Source organism: Natrix helvetica (assembly GCF_964273705.1).
Source record: "Natrix helvetica genome assembly, chromosome: Z".
Lineage (NCBI taxonomy): Eukaryota > Metazoa > Chordata > Lepidosauria > Squamata > Natricidae > Natrix > Natrix helvetica.
Window position 1 is genome coordinate 43,110,534 of NC_138554.1, and position 19,523 is coordinate 43,130,056.

Genomic DNA, 19,523 nt, shown 5'->3' on the forward strand with positions numbered 1-19,523 from the left:
CAATAAGCAAAGTTAACAAGAAAAGCCAGATTCACTTAATAACTGCAGCAAATTGCTTAACAACTGTGGCAAAAAGTCATAAATTTGGGTATGACTAATTTAGCAGCCTCCTTGCTTAAAAATGAAAATTCAATGATTACATCCATTTATTGTGGATTTTTCATACTTTCTCCCTCATCAAATAGGTTAGGATTAGGGTTACTGATAATGGTTCAGTTACCTCAGTGAACTTATATACCCATACAATAATCACAAGGATGCCATACCAATCAATTATATTCATAGCAGGCAAAATCTTTGGGGACATGAAATTTTAGCACTAGTAGACTGCAAAAGAAAAAAGAAAAAAAGACAAGAACTGAGTGTTTCACTGACCTTGAATCATCATCAGCGGGAATTTCAGCAGGTAAAGCTTGTCATTCAACTAAATGTGATTTTAATTTCTTGTCTGCAACTCTTAAATTTAGTAGAGCTTGTCCTTTCTTGCATCTGGCTATCCCAGTTAATCATCATATTTTCATAAAAAATGTCAATTTCACATGAAAAGAAAAATGAATTTGACAAAGATCTTGATAATCAATTTTTCTGTGAACTTGTGGCTGAGATGATTGGTTCAGGGTGCTGAATTAAACAATCTACTTTAGCATTTAGTGCTCCTTTGCAAGTAGCCAAAAACTTCTGGAGGCTAATATGTATATTATATAGTGCTCTGCAAACAGTACTTCAACCAAACCATAAATGTTAATATATTGGCTGTATTTCATACCTTTTAATCATCTCATTATCATATATTGTGGTACTGAACTCAAATTATATAAGGAATGGTCCCTTCAGGCTACCATAAATTTATTACAAACCAGCATGCAATATTGAACTGGTTCACTGTATGCTTACTAACTTGGAAGTAAGCCTACTGAATGCAATGTTACTTAGTAGACATAGTACTGTGCTGTGTCGTAGATAGCCTGAATTCTAATTTGATGGAGGAAGGGGTAAGATAGCTGTATGCACTTTAATATATAAATCATTTCGAAGGGAAAATCCCTATTTGAGCAACACATTTGTTACTTTAAAAAGGGGTTAGTGAAACAAAGAGTGAAAGTGATGACCTGCCTTTCACTGGAGATTTCCTAGGGATTAGTCAATAGGTGCCTGCAACTTGAAGCTACATTCCATCTCATATCTATCAAGCGAGGATAGGGTATGTGCAAATCAAGAACACAAACAAAAAGTCATTTCTTTCCAAAAGAACATCCATTCACAGAATTTACCATAGAAATCATCTTTAAAGTTATCATTTGGAAAGTTGTTCTGACCTTGAAAATCATCTATTATCACACCCTTTTCCAAGCTCTGTATAATTCCGTTGAAGTGTAACTGGAGATACAATCTCCATTGCCCAATGTATGTGTGGAAGATCTTTTTTCCCCCTCTAGCTTGTTATTTCAAAACAAATACAGGGAGGAATCAAAGTAACTCCCTTGATCAGCCGGTTGGGCAGGACCAAAATACTTCCGACCTAGAGCCTATGTTCACTGTTGGCCCGCATTCTTCTCCTAGGGTTTTTTGTAGCCTTAATGGGGGGGGGGGGGAACCATTAATGTAGTGACTTGAAATGTTTCCTCTCTTCCCAAATATTTTCAGCTCACTCATTTCAAAATCCATCAGACCAACTGGTACTACCTTGAATTTTAACTTGCATAAATAAGTCTGCTTAATTGAGAACAAGGTCTTTGTGTGTTTCTTTTAATTCATTTAACAATATATTGGGATGTCCCAATGTCTGAATTTCCTGAAGAAGGACCAGCTAATACTGAAATGTACTTCTCCCACCCTTATTTTAACTAAATAATTTTTCTCTGAAAAATGGCAAAAACTGTGGTTAAAAAGCACTCAACCGAACATTCTTATTAGAACTTCTGGATCAAAAAATGGACAAACGATCTCAATACATAATCATACACATACTCACTGCAGCCAGGGTTGCCTTTGCACAAAACAGGGGAAAAAATCAATACACCCTCAGATGAAACTACAATCAGGTACATACTCGAATGCGCAGAAATGGATAAAATGACAATAGAACTAAAATAGTCCCATGGAATGGGACTTCTATAAAGTATGGAATAAAATGTACAAGTGGCTAGAAAACAGAAGCCAAGACAGAAAATAGAGAATAGAAATATATGGATATAAATAATGAATACTATTATAAGTTTTAATACTATGTTTGTTAAATCATAGGACAAGGTTATAGTGAGAGGAAGACAATGCAGAAAGGAGAATTATAAAAGCTAAGAAGGAAAGCCGATAGAGAAAGCTGTAAAATTATTGTATATTGTTATGTATGTTCTGTGTTTTGCTTTGCCTTATTGTGTTTTTTTCTTTGCTGTGTCTTCTCTATTCTTTTTAAAGATCAAAACATTTAATTAAAAAAAAATTTTTTTTAAGCACTCAACCGAAAAGCTCTCCATCCCATATGCCTTTAATTTGAGCACTGGCATATTCACAACCAACAGCTCGTTTTAAATAGAAGGGGTTAAGAAATTTCCACACGACAGATTTATAACGAGATAACTATACTTTGCTGGTAGACTTTTGTGGCCTCTGTGTTGTAGCATTAAATTGTTTTCCTCTTGTATAGGTAGTTCTTGACTTATGATAGCAAACATTTGAAGTTACTGAAGTCCCAAAAGTACCTACAATCCATTTCTAAAGTTCCGACAGATGCCCTCCCTGGTGATCACATGATCACATTTCAAGCATTCAGTCTGGCCTGCCTCTACGCCACTTGCAGCGTCCCTCGATCATGGGGCTACAATGTACATTTTGCCAAAAAAACAGTATATATTTCCAGTCTGGGCAAAAACTGCCCCATATTGAATAATGGGTTCGATTAATGACTGCAGTGTTCACTTAACAACTGTGGCAGTTGCTTTATGGCCATGGTGTATGTTTAACGATGGCTGCAAATAAAGGTTGTAAATTATGTCAGTCACATGACGCACTTTACAACAAAATGTGCAACCATAATGGGCAGGCTCCATTTCAGTCGTAAGTCCAACACTATCTGTATTTCCCTTATACGTCTCCTTTTCCCCCGCAAATGCAGAATTTTTTTTCTTTGGAAAAAATGAAACATTATGCAGGCAGGCATGTATACAAATGTCATTAAATAAATAAATAAAACTTAACATGGATGTCACGTGATAAAAAGTTAACATGGCAGGTGCCATCATGTGACTGAAGTCTACTATTTTGGCTTGTTCCGTGCATGTGGACCACATAGAAAGAGGGCAAAACTTTTACCACATGGGAACAGCCACCGCCTAGCTCTTTGGACCACTTTTGCAGTCATCCCTGACCCACCCACCTCAATTCAAAACGTTGCAAAGAATCCAAGGGCCTTCTTTTCACTGTCCTCTTGTTCTTTTCTATCCTATCTTAATTAGGATAATCTCAGTGAAGTTGGCTCATATGCTCTAATGTCACACAGCAACTAGAAAGCCAACTGGAAATTTAAATGGTAAAATCAATGCTTTATATGTAATGCCTTCATTTCTGTTAGTCTGTACATTTTTTCTTTGAAAAGATAAAAACAATATCTTTTTGTTGTTAGTTGCAAAGTTGTGTCCTCCAGGTGTTCCTGTCCTCTACCATCCTCTGGAGTCAATTTAAGCTTATGCCTACTGCTTCAGTGACTCCATCCAGCAACCTCATTCTCCACTGTCCCCTTCTTCTTTTGCCCTCAATCTTTCCCAGCATTAGGCTCTTCTCCAGTGAGTCTTTCCTTCTCATTACGTGGCCAAAGTATTTGAGTTTCATCTTCAGGATCTGGCCTTCTAAAGAGAAGTCAGGGTTGATCTCCTCTAGGATTGACCAGTTTGATCACTTTGCAGTCTAAGGGACTCACAGGAGTCTTCTCCAGCACCATAGTTCAAAGGCCTCAATTCTTTGGCGCTCACCCTTTCTTATGGTCCAACCTTATAGTCCATATAAACAATATATAAAGGCATAAAATCAGGGGTAGGTTTCTGCCGGCATTACTGCCGGTTCGGTGTGTGCACAACTTTGCACACACACACTTTGCTTGTGCACATGCGCAGTTACCTATAAATAGATCTGTGCATGCACAGAACATTTTAAAAGGTCAAAAGAAGACGTTGTGGGGACCAGGGACCCGATTCAGGGGTGTGGCAAGCATGTGTCCTTACTGGTAGGAACCCACCTCAGCATAAAATGTAAGTAAAAATAAACTCTACAAAAGAAGCCCAAAGTTGGTCTGGTGATGTATCAAATATATAAATAAATAAAACTAAAACATCCGGCTAAAAGAACAGCCATGAAATTAAAATAAAATATATTTAAGAGTAAAACAAGTTATCAAGATCAAACAGAAGAAAATAATATATAAAGTTTTAGCAGGTATACTGGAAGAGTCTAAAGAGACTCTTCCATCAAATTGGTACCATATCTAAAAAGCTGTCCACTCCATTCCCAGATGACATTGTTTTTGCTGCAAGGTTTAAAACAAAATATCCTACTTATTCAGCTTTGGCTGTCCTGAAGCTCATTCCTGAGCCACCTGCATCTAAGCCTTTAAACTTATTTTTATTCCAATTGCTTGAGGACGAGGAAGATTCGCCCATGCCCCCAAATCATCAATATTCGAAAGTTGCATAGCTAATGATTGTCCAAGCCAAGGTCTACCAAAACTTTCCCCCGGAATAAAAAAAAATGGGCAGAATTTTCTCAAAAGGCAAGGCTTTATAATCTGTAATAGCCGAAGGTGGAGATTTCAAAGCATGGCCCAGAAAGCTAATGCTGGAGTGAGCTCTGGCCTGAACCAACCGGTTGCAAAGGAGGGAAACCTGTAGATGAAGCAACAGGGTGTAACACCATCCATATGCCTTGGGTACAATCAGAGGGAGGAGGCTACTGGAATGGGGGAGTGTTGCTCACTATATCTCACATCCTCCACCCTCTTCCGTGGTGTATTTTTTAAAAAATCAAGTGGACACTTTCTCTGCTGCCAAACAACTTGTTCAAACTTGATTCAAATGGGTGCAGTCCTCTGTCCAGTCTCCAAGGCAAAATCACAGCAACATCTGAAAGAGAATGTCAATTACAGGCCAGTTGAGAAATGGGTGTGTGTCAACCAGGAAAATCACTCGCACCCACCTGGCAGCACTCAGAGGGCATGAGCCAGGAGCTTGGAATTCAGACGCCCAGGAGCAAGGCAGAAGCTAAGGCCTGTTGCTCCATGGATATATTGCTTCTGGGATGAACCAACTTTGGCTCACTGAGGAAAGAACAGGACAATTACTGGTAGCCTTAACACAAGAAGGAACAACTCAGTTCCTTCTGTGCTCCTTAAAACTTTATTTTTGCAGCCCCTTCCTCATTTATTGTCAAAATACTGCCAAATTTTAGCATCAAACTGCATATTAAGTTGTTGGAAAGGTTCACAGTAAACAAAACAACAGACTTGAAACAAAAAAAAAAGACTTTGTATGGTTGGTATGCTGCCTTGAATTTTTTAACACATCCCCACTCCTTACAGTTTAATGAAAATTACCCAAGATTGTTTATGTATAAGCATTAGGGATAACTTCATGTATAATTTGAAATTATTTAGGAATTGAATCCTTCCTTCCCTCCCTCCTTCTCTCCCTCCTACTTTTCCTGTTAGTTTGCCTATTTATTTATTTATTTCAGTTTCAATCAATTTCTCAAAGCAGTGTTCAATATTTTTTTTAAAAATGCAGAAAAATAATATTATTAAAATCATGACTGAAACAAGTCTCATTAAAATAATTAAAAATAAAAAGATGTAGCAATGGAAATAGTGTTACTATCATCTTATATATTGAATGGCAGAGCTTCTGGTGGTGAAGGCATCTTTAAAAAGGGGGGTAATACAGGCAGCTGAACCTGTGATCAATTAGGAAAGTGTGTTTTGGAATATTAGCATGACTAATGGATCCATCAGATCAATTTTATAATATATTAAAATATACAATGACTTGTCCATATTTTTCTGTCTATGTGGAAAATTTGGATTTTACTAATCCAAAAATATTGTACAACTATTCCACTATTCTTTAATAAAACATTTTGTTTCCAGGAGAGAAGGGAAATTGGAAAAGATAAATAGTTATAAGTGGAATATGATGAGGTCTAGATTCTGTGTCAATCTATGATGAGGAAGAGAATTGCCCAATAAAATCTTTGTTTGGGAGCTTATATAAAATACAGAGTGTCTTTTGTATCAAGATACTTCCAAATAAGGTTTATTATTGAGTAATCATTCTTTCCTTGCTAGTCAGTTTGCTGATATGGTTCACATATCATGCATATGGGATTATACAATTTGATTAATGGCTTTGCTTGTTGTATGAATCAGGGCATTGTGATTTATTAAACCATGGTTTAAGTGAACCAGCTTTTTTATATTTTCACAGCGGTTTACATTTCATTTTATCAATTTCATTTATCTTGAAATTACTGTCTTGATCATTAGGTGGACTGCGATGCTAATTAGTAATTTTGACTCCAAACAAATGGCATGCAAACATCTCAGAATCAATCTACAGTAGAGTTCCCCAACCTTTTCAGCTATGCATACCGAGTGCTGGAGGAAGGGAGAGAAGGGATAGTTTCATGCAAGCAGTGGGCACGCTTGCATGCCGTTCGTGCAAATGGAGCCTGTATGCATGCGTTTATCCATTGCTCACATGGATGGAGATGCACACACACACACACACATGCCACCTCTGTGGTCTGGTTCCAAAAGGCTCAAGGGCCAGCTGTGGGCCACAGCCCAAAGGTTGGAGACCCCTGATCAACAATATTTCAAATTGGAAAGGCATCCTATTAAAAATATGCAGATCCAACTTATAAAAGCATCTGTAAGCCTCTAAAATTTCCAGTGGGGTCTTTAGATATTCTCATTAATGGCAGGGATACAGTCAGCAAAATAGGTGGAATTTTGGAAAATTTGGCAAACAGCTGATTGTCATTTGGGTCTAGTCTGCCTTTGAAATTCCTTGCAATGACTGTATGGGCAGCGGGAAAGTATAACTGAAGAGCATTGATGTAATGTTCTACTTTTCCCCAAATTTCCATGATACATGGTTGAGAGTTTTGGGGAGATATATAGAATTAATGAGAAGTAATTTCTCGTTAGCTTTTGTGTAAGGCTTTCAAATGAGTCTAAGATAACAATATCAGTGTTGAGATATGGATGTTTAGACCAGCATGAAATTTCCCTCCTCTAATGCCAGGAACTGCTGAGAGAGATCATGATTTATATCCCTCAAAAAAAGAGAGCATTTGTTGACCATGTCTCTTGGAACATAAGGATTATGCACTGGCATACATAGCTTATAAAAGCAAAGTCTCTGTTTCTGGCTTCCCATCCAGCACTATTCCAAGAGAGCAAGGATAGTGATTCTGATGCAGAACTTCCTTGCTTGCTGTCATACAGGTTGACTGGGGATGTACTGAGGTCTATGAATGAATGATATGGCTCATGCAGTCACTCTAAAGATGAAACAGCAAAGTTCCTTCAGCAAAGTTCCTTCAGTATGTAGGAAGACACATTGGTTGTAATTTGGAGTGCTTTTGCCATTCTAATGCTGCTGTTTGGGGTCAAATAAATTTGTGGTGGTTTGCTCTTGTAATCATTAGCAAATTGTTGCTTCATGTCATTATAATTCATTGGAGTGGTTGGTTCTGCCCAGATGTGGGATTCAAAAATTTTAGCAAGGGGTTCTCTTCCTGGTTGCTGGGTGGGCATGGCCTAGTTGGCCTCCTGCACCATGGCTGGGGGTGGGGGGCGTTTTTGCCCTCCCCAGGCTCCGGAGGCTTTTCTCGAGCCTCCAGGAGGACGAAAATGACCCCCTAAGCTCCGGAGGCCCTCTGGAGGCTGAAAAGGGACCTGTTTCCTGCCTTCCTGAACTTCCGGTAGGCCCATTTTTCGCCCTCTCCAAGTCTCCGTGTGCGCCCTGCACTTACCTGCATCCAAAACGGGCCATGTGGGGAGGGGAGGGGTGGGCAGGGCCAGCCAGAAGTGGGTTTTGGGTTTCTCTGAACTGCACAGAATCTTAGCAAGAGGTTCTCCTGAACCCCTGAGAACCCCCTGGTTCTGCCCCAGCAATATTCTTCCTCTCAGGGGCTGCCATTGTCACGATTTCATGTGATTCTTGGGACAAACGTTTGCCTGGAAGACTAAAACATGTGGCAGTTATTGAGTACATTAAGTTGCAAATACCCATCTCATGTTTTTGGTGCAGCCACCACCTGACTCAGATTGTGGTTCCCAGAATTTTAGGCAATCAAAACCTTCCTGTTAACTGTCAGCAGCAACCAGCTTTTTATTCTTTGAAGTTTCTAGATTTTGTACTACTTCAAAAGGGGTCAGGGTGGAGGGATTTGAACAGGCTATGTCGATATCTGCCTATTTAGATTCCACAGGACAGAGGAGGGGACCAACAGGTCTTCTCTCAAAGTGATGGCAACTGTCTTGGGTAATTGGTAAAACCAGATCAATAAAAGGTCTGGCTGCTTTGTGTATTGCCATTGGAGTTTCTCTCAAATCATCCAGACTTTCAATATTAGCTTGTTCTGAATTGGACAGGGCACTAAAAGAGTTAATCAGATTCCCCCCCCCCCCCCAAAGGTCATCTGTAAGCTATCTTTCTGGGGAGAGAGTGTGGGTGTGTCATATCTCAGGGACAGAACTGATAAAGTGTCCTTGGTGTGGTTCACATTTATTCTTTAAAGTGGCAATACTCTTTTGCCAGATTGACAGGAATGGGATGAGTTTCTAAGCAGAACACATGTTTTAGAAGATTAATGAAGCAGAAAACGCCTTATTTAAAATACTAGGAATTATAAATAAAATTTGTTCTTCTGCTAGAATTCAGGGGTATCAAACTGGCGGCCTGTGGGCCAGATGCATTATGCACTGGCCACTCCCACCCTAATTCCATGAAGGGAAAAATGTTGCAAAACATCACATGATGGCAATGTGACATGGCGAATTTGATACGTGTGCTAGATGGAAGCCACGCAGCGTACTGTAAATCAATCAGCTACTTCTTACCTATGTAATAATTGGCTTTAAGATAATTGTTCTTTCTGTTCTCCATTAACCTCTATTTACTCTATTATTTAATATTTGTAAGATGATTTGTTTAAACTATAGATAGTACTTACAATTTAAATTTCTCTCTCCTTCGGTTACATGCCCACTGGAGGTTTGTTTCTTACCCTTTCCCAGGAGAGCGTTCAGCTCTCTTGGATTGTTGCTCTTTCATTTCCTAGGTGTAAAGGGAAGGTTGCCCATTGGCTTCCCTACTAACTGCTTTTCTGGCAAACTTTATATAGAAGATCTGTGTTTTAGCGGAGTTATCATTTGGCTGATTCTTGATATTTAAGGAGTGCACTTTGATCTTAACTATGGGCAGCAAGTCAAAGATAGAATAGTTTATGCTGTCAGCAGATTTTGCCTAGTTAGAAAGTAAATTACATTTTCATTCTTTAAATTTATCAGGTTAGTATTCACACCCTCATCCTGTATTAACTATGCAGCTGCAGAGCAGATGGTGCCAGGGGGAGGGAGGGGTAACAGTTCTTTTACACTGAAGAGGAGATCCATAACCTCTTGACTTTCAATCTCTGCTTAAAAATCTATTCTAAAGCATCACATACAACAGAGGAATTTCAGGGAATAGGAATACTTACAGGAGTCAGCTGCCTACCTGTTAGGTAGCTGTCGACTTTGTGGAGTTGGATCTACCTGCATTGCTTCAAACCCGTGAAACAGAAATAGGACAGAATGGGAGGAAAGCCTGGGAAAATATAATCATTATTTTATTGATCTATCTATCAGTACTTCTTTTCTCTGTGACGTAAAGCAATGTCAATGAACATATGAGTTTTCATCCTTACAACACCAACTCTGGATAATTAGGCTGATCACCTACCAAATTACATGATCCAATGACTAGTTGAAACCAACCCCCCCCCCTCTCAAGAGGAATATGATGGACAAATGAGAAGGGATATTTTGAAGTAGCTTTTTCTAACTTCATGCCTTTCAGTTGGATTGGGCTTCAGCTCCTAAAATTGGCATACTCCACCCAACATATCTGAAGCTCACTAGTTGAGACATGGGTGGATTGAACAAATTAGTGCAAAGTAATGGTTAGAGCACCAGGATGAGACCAGGGGGCATCCATGGGGGCAAGCAGATGACAAAGGTGTGTCTAAATGTTATTATGTAAATGACATATGAATTTACATCAGACATTATGATATCAATCATACCATTTGTGGAATGATGTCAGGACATATGCATTATCATATAATTGTTCCTTGCTACATGTTAGATACCCCCCCCCCTCTAGTTGTTGCAAGGACAATAGTAGATTCCAGTCAGGTCCTCTCTTTTCAGGTGGGAACAGAGAGAGACCTGATTGGCTGAAGCACTGGCCAGCTCCCCTTTAAAAAGGGAGCTGCCAGACCTCTCACTCAGTGGATGCCTGTACTTGACCAAATAAAGAGCTGTTGTTATCTTAGCCTTTTGTGCCTTTCATTACCCAATCTAGCACTGGCAACGAAGGTGGGATTGGAAGGCAATTAGGCAGACAAAAGAGCGAAACTCACTAATAAAGAGCTCGGTCACAAGGCAGCAATTCCACCCGGAGCGCAGGAAGGCAGCAACTGGCCATTATGAACCCAGAGAGAGTCATGATGGCCACCTATGTCCAACCACCTCCGTTCAACCCAGCATTGGACGCTTATCTGCTGCGGTTTGAGATTCTCTTGGAGGCAAACTATCTCGGGGGCGTTCCGGAACCCCGGAAAAAGAACCTGTTCCTGGGTTACTGTGGCCCGCGAAGTTCTAGAGACCGCCAAGAACCTCTCCACGCCAATGTCGCTACACGCCATCTCCTGGACCACCCTCCAGCAAACGTTGACGATGCACTACGCTCTGAAGCCATCCAAGTACGTTCGGCGCTATCACTTCAACATGAGGAACCAGATGGACGGCGAGACAATAAACGAGTACATTGCCGCGCTCCGGAAAGGCGCAGCCCATTGTGAGTTCCGCGAGCTGGACGACGTCATCTTGGACCGGATCATCATGGGGGTCCGAGACCGGAGCCTACAGGCAAGACTGCTGGCGAGAAGCAACGTCTCCCTCCAGGTTGCTCTCGACGAGGAAAGAGCAACCGAGTCAGCGTAGAAGTCTGTCGAGACCCCCCAGCGCCTCCACGCACCTGCTGAGGCAACCAAGAGTGCCCGCGTCCACCATGAGACCATCGAGCAGGAGCGCTCTGAAAGTGACAAAGAGAGCAGCCACCGCATGCGCAGTACCCGCACAGCGCCGACACGAAACTTCAAGTCACCTGGCCTGCCCTGTGCCAGCTGCGGAGGCAACCACGCAAGAGCAATCTGCCGGTTCCGGGACGCGACGTGCCAGCGATGCGAGCGGAGGGGACACATCACCAGAGTGTGCTGCAGCGAGTTCCCGGTGACAATTGGTCACCCTGAGAGAGTGGAGAAGGGGGCAAACCGAAGACAACGTCCCAGCCAGAGACCCCCGATGGTCAGAGGCCAACGACCAAGTGGCCAACCTCACCGCATCCGCCCAGGAACACCAGAGCCGCCACCCGAAACTGAACATCACGGTCCCGGTAAGGCACATCCGAATCAGCTGCCCCAGGACGCTGAAAGTCACAGTCTTCCTCGAGGGTGCCCCCTGCGAGATGGAGATAGACACCAGGTCATCTCTCACGATCATCATAGGCAGTGCTGAAACAGACGATCCCCACGAAGCGAAGGAGGACCTCAAGAGCCCCAATGTCCGCCTCCGCGACTATCAGGGAAACCTGGTTCCCCTCGTGGGGCAAGGCACGTTCACCGTCCGCTACAAGTGGATCACCAAGAAGCTGCAGGCGATCGTGGTGCAGGACAACCTCCAGAGCCTTTTCGGACTAGACTGGTTTCAGGCTCTAGGGTTGGTCGTGGCTGAAGTCAACGCCTAGACGAAGCAGGCTAAGCACCAACCACTGCCGCCCCCGGGAATGCCACAGAAACAATTTTTAGGGAGTTCGATGACGTTTTTGCCTCCAGTCTGGGTGAGTACAAGGGGGACCCCATATCGTTTAGCCTAGACCCCAATGTGGCCCCAATTCGGCTCAAACCCAGGAGAGTGCCTTTCGCCCTCCGACCGAAAATTGACAAAGAAATAGACAAACTGGTGAGCCAGGGGATCCTCGAAGCAGTTGATCACGCCCGCTCTGAAACGCCAATAGTGACTCCGGTCAAGCCTGATGGGTCTATCAGATTGTGTGCCGATTACAAATGCACAATCAACAAGGGTTTGCAGCAAAGTGCGTACCCCGTACCCATAGTCCAACATCTGTTGCATTCCCCCGGCCCGGGGAAAATATTTGCAAAACTGGACTTGGCGCAGGCGTACCAGCAGCTGCCAGTAGATGGTGCTACCGCGGAGGCCCAGACCATTGTAACGCAAAGGGGGGCGTTTAAGTGCAACCGCCTACAATTCGGAGTTATTATCACCCCGGGGCTGTTCCAAAGTATCATGGAATGACTGTTGCAGGGGATACCAGGAGTCGTCCCCTATTTTGATGACATATTGGTATCCGCCACAAATGAAGCGCAACTTTTAAAAAGAGTTCGCGCTGTATTGGACAGAATCCGATCGAAGGGCCTCTGTTTAAAAAAGGAAAAGTGCAAAATAAACGCACCCAGGGTGGAGTTGATCGATGGCTACATGATCGATGGCTCCGGGATTCACCCGACCAACCAGAAAATCAGGGCCATTAGGGAAGCCCCCACTCCAAAAAATCAGACCGAGCTCCAGGCGTTCCTCGGACTCCTTAACTTTTATAGCGTGTTCCTCAAGCAAAAAGTGATGGTTGCTGAACCACTACACCACCTGCTAGTGAAGAACACGGAGTTGACATGGGGGAAAGCCGAAGCCAAGGCATTCGCCGCGGTGAAGGGACTTTTATCAGCAGACTCCTTCCTGGTCCAATACAGTCAAACCCTGCCACTGGTGCTGACCTGCGACGCTTCCCCCTTTGGAGTTGGCGCTGTCCTAAGCCACCGGATGCCGAACAGCACGGAAGCCTCCATCGCATTCTATTCAAGGACGCTGTCTGCTGCCGAACGGAACTACAGCCAGCTGGACTGGGAAGCGCTGGCCGCAGTGGCGGGGGTCAAGCGGTTCCATGAATGCCTGTACGGCAGGGACTTCGACCTGGTGACGGACCACAAGCCGCTACTGGGACTACTGGCTGGAGACCGCCCGACCCCTGTGTCACTCTCCCCCCACATGACCCGTTGGACGATCTTCCTGGCAGCATACTCATACCAGCTCATCCACCATCCGGGCAACACGTTGGGGCACGCAGATGCACTGAGTCGATGCCCCCTACCGGAGCTCCTCATTGACCCGACACCTGAGGCCATGGTACTCCTGATCGACTGCCTAGACTCGGGACCCATCTCCTCCAAAGACATCGCACACCATTTCGAAAAAGACCCCATCATCAAGCAGATTTTGAACTGGGTGTGGAGGGGGTGGCCCAAGGGACCAGTGGAAACAGAACTCAACCCTTTCATCATGAAACGCAACCAATTGTCTGCCATCCGGGTTTGTCTATTGTGGGGGGACCGGGTGGTCATCCCAAAACAGCTGCGAGTAGCCATACTGGATCTCTCCACAAGGGTCACCCTGGGATAGTAAGAATGAAGGCGTTGGCACGGAGCTATGTGTGGTGGCCCAATATGGACAGAGACATTCAGGAGTGGGTGGTCACATGCACACCATGCCAAGAGTCCAGGCCAGCTCCCCCAGAGGCACCCGCAAAAGAATGGGAGTGACCCCAAGCACCGTGGTCCAGAGTCCACATTGACTTCGCAGGGCCAGTGCACGGGCAAACCTTCTTCATAGTTGTGGACACATTCTCGAAGTGGTTGGAGGTAGTCCTGATGACATCCACCACCACAGATGCTGTCATCAGGGCACTACGGAGGCTGTTCGCGACCCACGGGTTCCCCAATGTGCTCGTGTCTGATAATGGCCCACAGTTCACAGCCAAATCATTCGAAGAGTTCCTAGCGGCACAGGGAATCCAGCACTCCCTCGTCGCCTCATTCCACCTGGCATCCAATGGCCAGGCAGAACGAATGGTACATGTTTATTGGACCCGTGTCCCTCCTGGCTTGTACTGGCATCCTGGGAGGTCACACTAGGCTGGCTCCAGGAGTTAGTCAACGCTTCCTTGAGAGAGGGGTTCTTGCCAGCCGTCCTAAAAGAGGCGGTGGTGAGGCCCCTACTCAAGAAGCCTTCCCTGGATCCAGCTATATTAGCTAACTATCGCCCTGTCTCTAACCTTTGCTTTTTGGTGAAGGTTGTAGAGAGTGTGGTGGCACAACAGTTCCCACGCCACTTGGATGAAATTGATTATCTAGACCCGCGCCGGTCCGGTTTCCGGCCCAGCCACAGCACAGAGACGGCTTTGGTCGCGTTGGTGGATGATCTCTGGAGGGCCAGAGATGGGGGTTGCTCCTCTATCCTGGTCCTATTAGACCTCTCGGCTGCTTTTGATACCATCGACCATGGTATCCTATTGCGTCGTCTAGAGGGGTTGGGGGTGAGGGGTACCGTTTTGCGGTGGTTCTCCTCCTACCTCTCTGGCCGAGCGCAATGTGTGCTGACGGGGGGGCAGAGGTCGACCCTGAGGCCGCTCACTTGTGGGGTGCCACAGGGGTCGGTCCTCTCGCCTCTCCTGTTCAACACATATATGAAGCCGCTGGGCGAGATCATTCGTGGTTTCGGGGTCGAGTACCATCTGTACGCTGATGACACTCAGCTGTACATATCTACCCTGAACCACCCCAACGAGGCTGTCGAAATGATGTCCCAGTGCCTGGAGGCCGTAAGGGTCTGGATGGGCAGTAACAGACTCAAGCTCAACCCCTCCAAGACGGAGTGGCTGTGGTTACCGGCGCCCCGGTTCAACCAGTGGGTTCCATCACTGGCCATCGGGGGCGAACAGCTGGCCCCTGTGGAGCGGGCACGCAATTTGGGCGTCCTCCTGGATGCCCGGCTGTCAATGGATGACCATGTGACAGCCGTGGCTAGGGGGGCGTTCCACCAAGTTCGCCTGGTGCACCAATTGCGTCCCCTATTGGACCGGAGCGCCCTGCACACAGTCACCCATGCGCTAGTGACGTCCCGACTGGACTATTGCAATGCTCTCTACATGGGGCTTCCCTTGAGATGCACCCAAAGGCTGCGGTTCGTCCAGAATGCGGCCGCGCGGGCAATTATGGGAGGTACAAGATACTCTCATATAACACCTCTCCTGCGCGGCCTGCACTGGCTACCTGTGGCTTTTCGAGTGTGTTTCAAGGTGTTGACTATCATCTTTAAAGCGCTCCATGGCACAGGACCTAGCTACTTGCGGGATCGTATCCTGCCCCATACATCCCTGCGACCAATTCGCTCTCACAGAGAGGGACTCCTCCGGGTGCCGTCCACTAGGCAGTGTCAGCGGGCGACGCCCAGGAGCAGGGCCTTCTTTGTGATGGGCCCGACCCTCTGGAATGACCTCCCCCCCGATATTAGAATAACTACTGATCTCCGCTCCTTCCGTAAGAAACTCAAGACCCACCTGTTCAACTTAGCTGGCCTGGCCTAAATGTAGTTTTGTTTCCCTCTAGCCTGTTTTTTAAATTTTTAGGGGTAGGTTTTTAGGTTGTTTTAATTTTTAACTATACTGTACAGCCTATTATTTAATCTGTTTTTATGGGTTTCTAAAAATATTTAATTTTTGTATATTGTTTTTACTGTGGTCTGTACACCGCCCCAAGTCCCTTTGGGGAGAGGGGGCGGTCTATAAATTTAATAAAATTAAAATTAATTAAGGTCTACCAAGGAGGCCTTAAGCAGAATGGGCCCGGGCGACTGGAAAACGCGAATAGACCACTACCTCCTGGTCCAACACATCACGCCGAGCGCCACCACCGGCAGGAGCCCAGCAGAGCTACTCATGGGACGCCGACTCAGGTCCCACTTAGACTGGCTGCACCCCAACTACTCTTCCAATACACCTCCCGACTCCACGGGAAAGATCCGGACATTTACCATAGGTGACCCGGTCTACGCCCACAATTACACAGGGGGGACCCTGTGGTTACCCACAACCATCGTCGGAGTTTCGGGCCCACGATCCTACTCCGTAAGGCTCGAGGACGGATGACATTGGAGGAGGCACATCGACCAACTCCGGGAACGAGTGGAGAACTCCCCACTCTGGCAAACACTACCAACACCATCACAGGCTGAGCCACACCACCCACAGACCACTACGGAGGAACTCAGGGACTTATCTGACTCCGACGGGGCACGGGCGAGTCCTCCGCCGACGGTGCCAGCTGAGGCCTCCAAAAGCTTCCAGGAGTTTCCACCCGATGAGTCTGGAGAAGCAACAGGTCCGACCGCCCAGCGCAGAGAAACCCCACCGTCTGAACTGTGCAGGTCCAGCAGGTCGATCCAGAGGCGCGCCTACCTGCATGACTACGTCACTTGTTAGAATGCTCCATCCTAGAGGGGAGGGCTGTTAGATACTCCCCCCTCTAGTTGTTGCAAGGACAATAGTAGTTTCCAGTCAGGTCCTCTCTTTTCAGGCGGGAACAGAGAGAGACCTGATTGGCTGAAGCACTGGCCAGCTCCCCTTTAAAAAGGGAGCTGCCAGACCTCTCACTCAGTGGATGCCTGTACTTGACCAAATAAAGAGCTGTTGTTATCTTAGTCTTTTGTGCCTTTCATTACCCAATCTAACACTACATGTCACTGCTATGGATAGATTCTGTGGAACTCACTGCTGGTTGTACACAACATGCCAAGCCCAGATTAACAAAATACAGTTTTTGTGTTAATATGAAGTGCCCAATTAAATCAAGTTATGATTTATTGTGATAACCTGATGTTCACAATATGCTAAGGGGCTACATTCCTACAATATTAAATATCCCAAACTATTCAACTCTCCTTTATCCTATCTAACTACTTATCTCCCTTTTAGCCTATCTTAAGTGAGTTATGCCACTATTTTTGTGGAGGATATTGATGCAGATATTCTCAGTTGTGGCTCCTGTAGAAGTGGTGCTTTCTGACTTTGTGTTAAGGGAGGTTTAGGGGTGATGGCTTGCTCTGCTGTATTGACCACTTGAAGCTAGAATAGGTATGCCTCGTCCTTCATTTTCAGGCCTTTTCCCTTTTGCAGTGTATTGTCTTACTCTGTCCAAACTCTCTCTCTTATTTCTCTGATGAACTTTTAAATAGTAGAAGTGGGTAGACCAGGGGAATGGGACCTTGGGGTCCCTGTTGCCCCACTTCCCCAAGATCTAATTCACAGACAGAAGGATTAAGGAGCCATTTTCTCCACTTTTCTTTGAGTAGGCACCGGCAATACCCCCATAGTTTAGGCATTGCCGTGTCTATTCCACAGAGGTGTGATTTCAACAGAGAGCCAGTGTTCTTTTGAAGACCACTGGACACATCTCACTTTAACACCTGTCAGCTGCTCTTGGAAACTTTATAATCATGTGTCACAAATAACCCCTTGCAGCTTTGAGCACCAAAGCCAGAGGGATATTTTAAACATGACTTCCGAAATCTACCAGAAGATTGCTGGGTCAATTCAACCTGACACCAAAAGAGCAGAGGTCAGCAATATTGTACAGAAAAGCAGCATCCTTGCTGTACAACAGCCTCTCATAGCTTTGGCAGTCTTGAGAACCTTCCAAAATACTTGCTGACATGGTTATAAGATACAAGGCACTTGTGGCTGAGGCATTGTAGCATTTAAACCCAGTGATGAAGTCATGGCAGTTTTAGTATAGAGGAGCTGATTTGAAAGTAGGTTTTCAGCTGCCGCAATGGAGAGTTGGGAGTTAAGCTTTATATAGTACAGGTAGTCCTTGACTTAAAACCACAATTGAGCCCAAACTTTCCATTCCTAAGTAAGAGAGTTATTAACTGAGTTTTGTCCCATTTTATAACTTTGTTTACCAACAGTTGTTAAGCGAACCACTTCAGTTGTTAAGTGAATCATATGGTTGCTAAGCAAATCTGGCTTCTCCCATTGACTTTGCTTGTCAGAAGCGAGCTGAGAAGGTTACAAATGGTGATCATATGATCCCAGGAGAGTGCAACTGTCTTAAATATAAGCCAGTTTCCAAACGCAAATTTTTGATCACATGATCATGGGGAGACTGCAATGGTCCTAAGTGTGAAAACTGATCATAAGTCTTTTTTTTTCCAGTGCAAATGTAACTTTGGTTATTAAACAAATGGTTTTTATATCTAGGACTACCTGTATATGGCAGCTTTATGAAAACACCAGCTTAGCTCAGAAAAACAAAGGGAAAAAACCTTCATGATTACTCCACGGGGATTTTGGGGGGTAAATCAGAGGGACATGGTGGCTCACTGGCTAAGACGCTGAGCTTGTCAATCAGAAAGGTTGGCAGTTCGGTGGTTTGAATCCCTAGTGCTGCGTAACAAAGCTCCCATTACTTGTCCCAGCTTCTGCCAACCTAACAGTTTGAAAGCATGTAAAAAATGCAAGTAGAAAAATAGGAACCACTGTTGCACTGTTGGTGTTTAGTCGTGCTGGCCACATGACCACGGAGACGTCTTCGGACCGTGCTGGCTCTTTGGCTTTGAAACAGAGATGAACCCTGCCCCGCTAGAGTCAGGAACTACGAGCACATATGTGCGAGGGGAAATTTTACCTTTACTAGAGGGAGAGAGAAACTGTCAGGCTTTCAATATTCTGTTACGATGCCTTATAATAGTATTCCTCAATCTGATCTAGTCGAATATGTGGGCTTCAACTCCCAGAATTCCCCAGCCCAAATCTTCAAGAGATCATGCCTGAGAAACACTGCCCTATAATTATAGAGTTTCAGCAGTTTATGTAGCTTGACATTCACACTGTGGAGGGGAGTAATCTTTCTCCTCCCATTTCCAATATAGATAGAAGAAACCTTGCTCTGTTTCACTCCCAAGGAAAAACAGGGATCGGCCATGCAGCCAGCTGTTTTCCACCGTTAAGCAATACATATCTCCTTGAAGAGAAGAGATAGTGAAGGATGTGAGGGGCGACACGGCGGCCCATTTGCTACACGGAGCGCAAGTTCTCTTGCCCATAGACCGAAACGGGAGTCAAGTTCAAAGAGAACTTCAATTGCCGCGGAGCTGCTTAAGAGATTTGCCTTCCCAAACATCAAGAACAATTTAAGCTGCAGCGCCAGACTCTGAGCCTGATGGGTGACTGTAGCTTAGAATATCTACAAGCATAATTTTCTTCCATTAGTAATTTTTCTTTTAATCAAAAAGCCAATGCACTTAGCAGCACGTATAGCCTGAGCAATTTGGGAAGGTACTGAATATAGTCTGCAGGCGC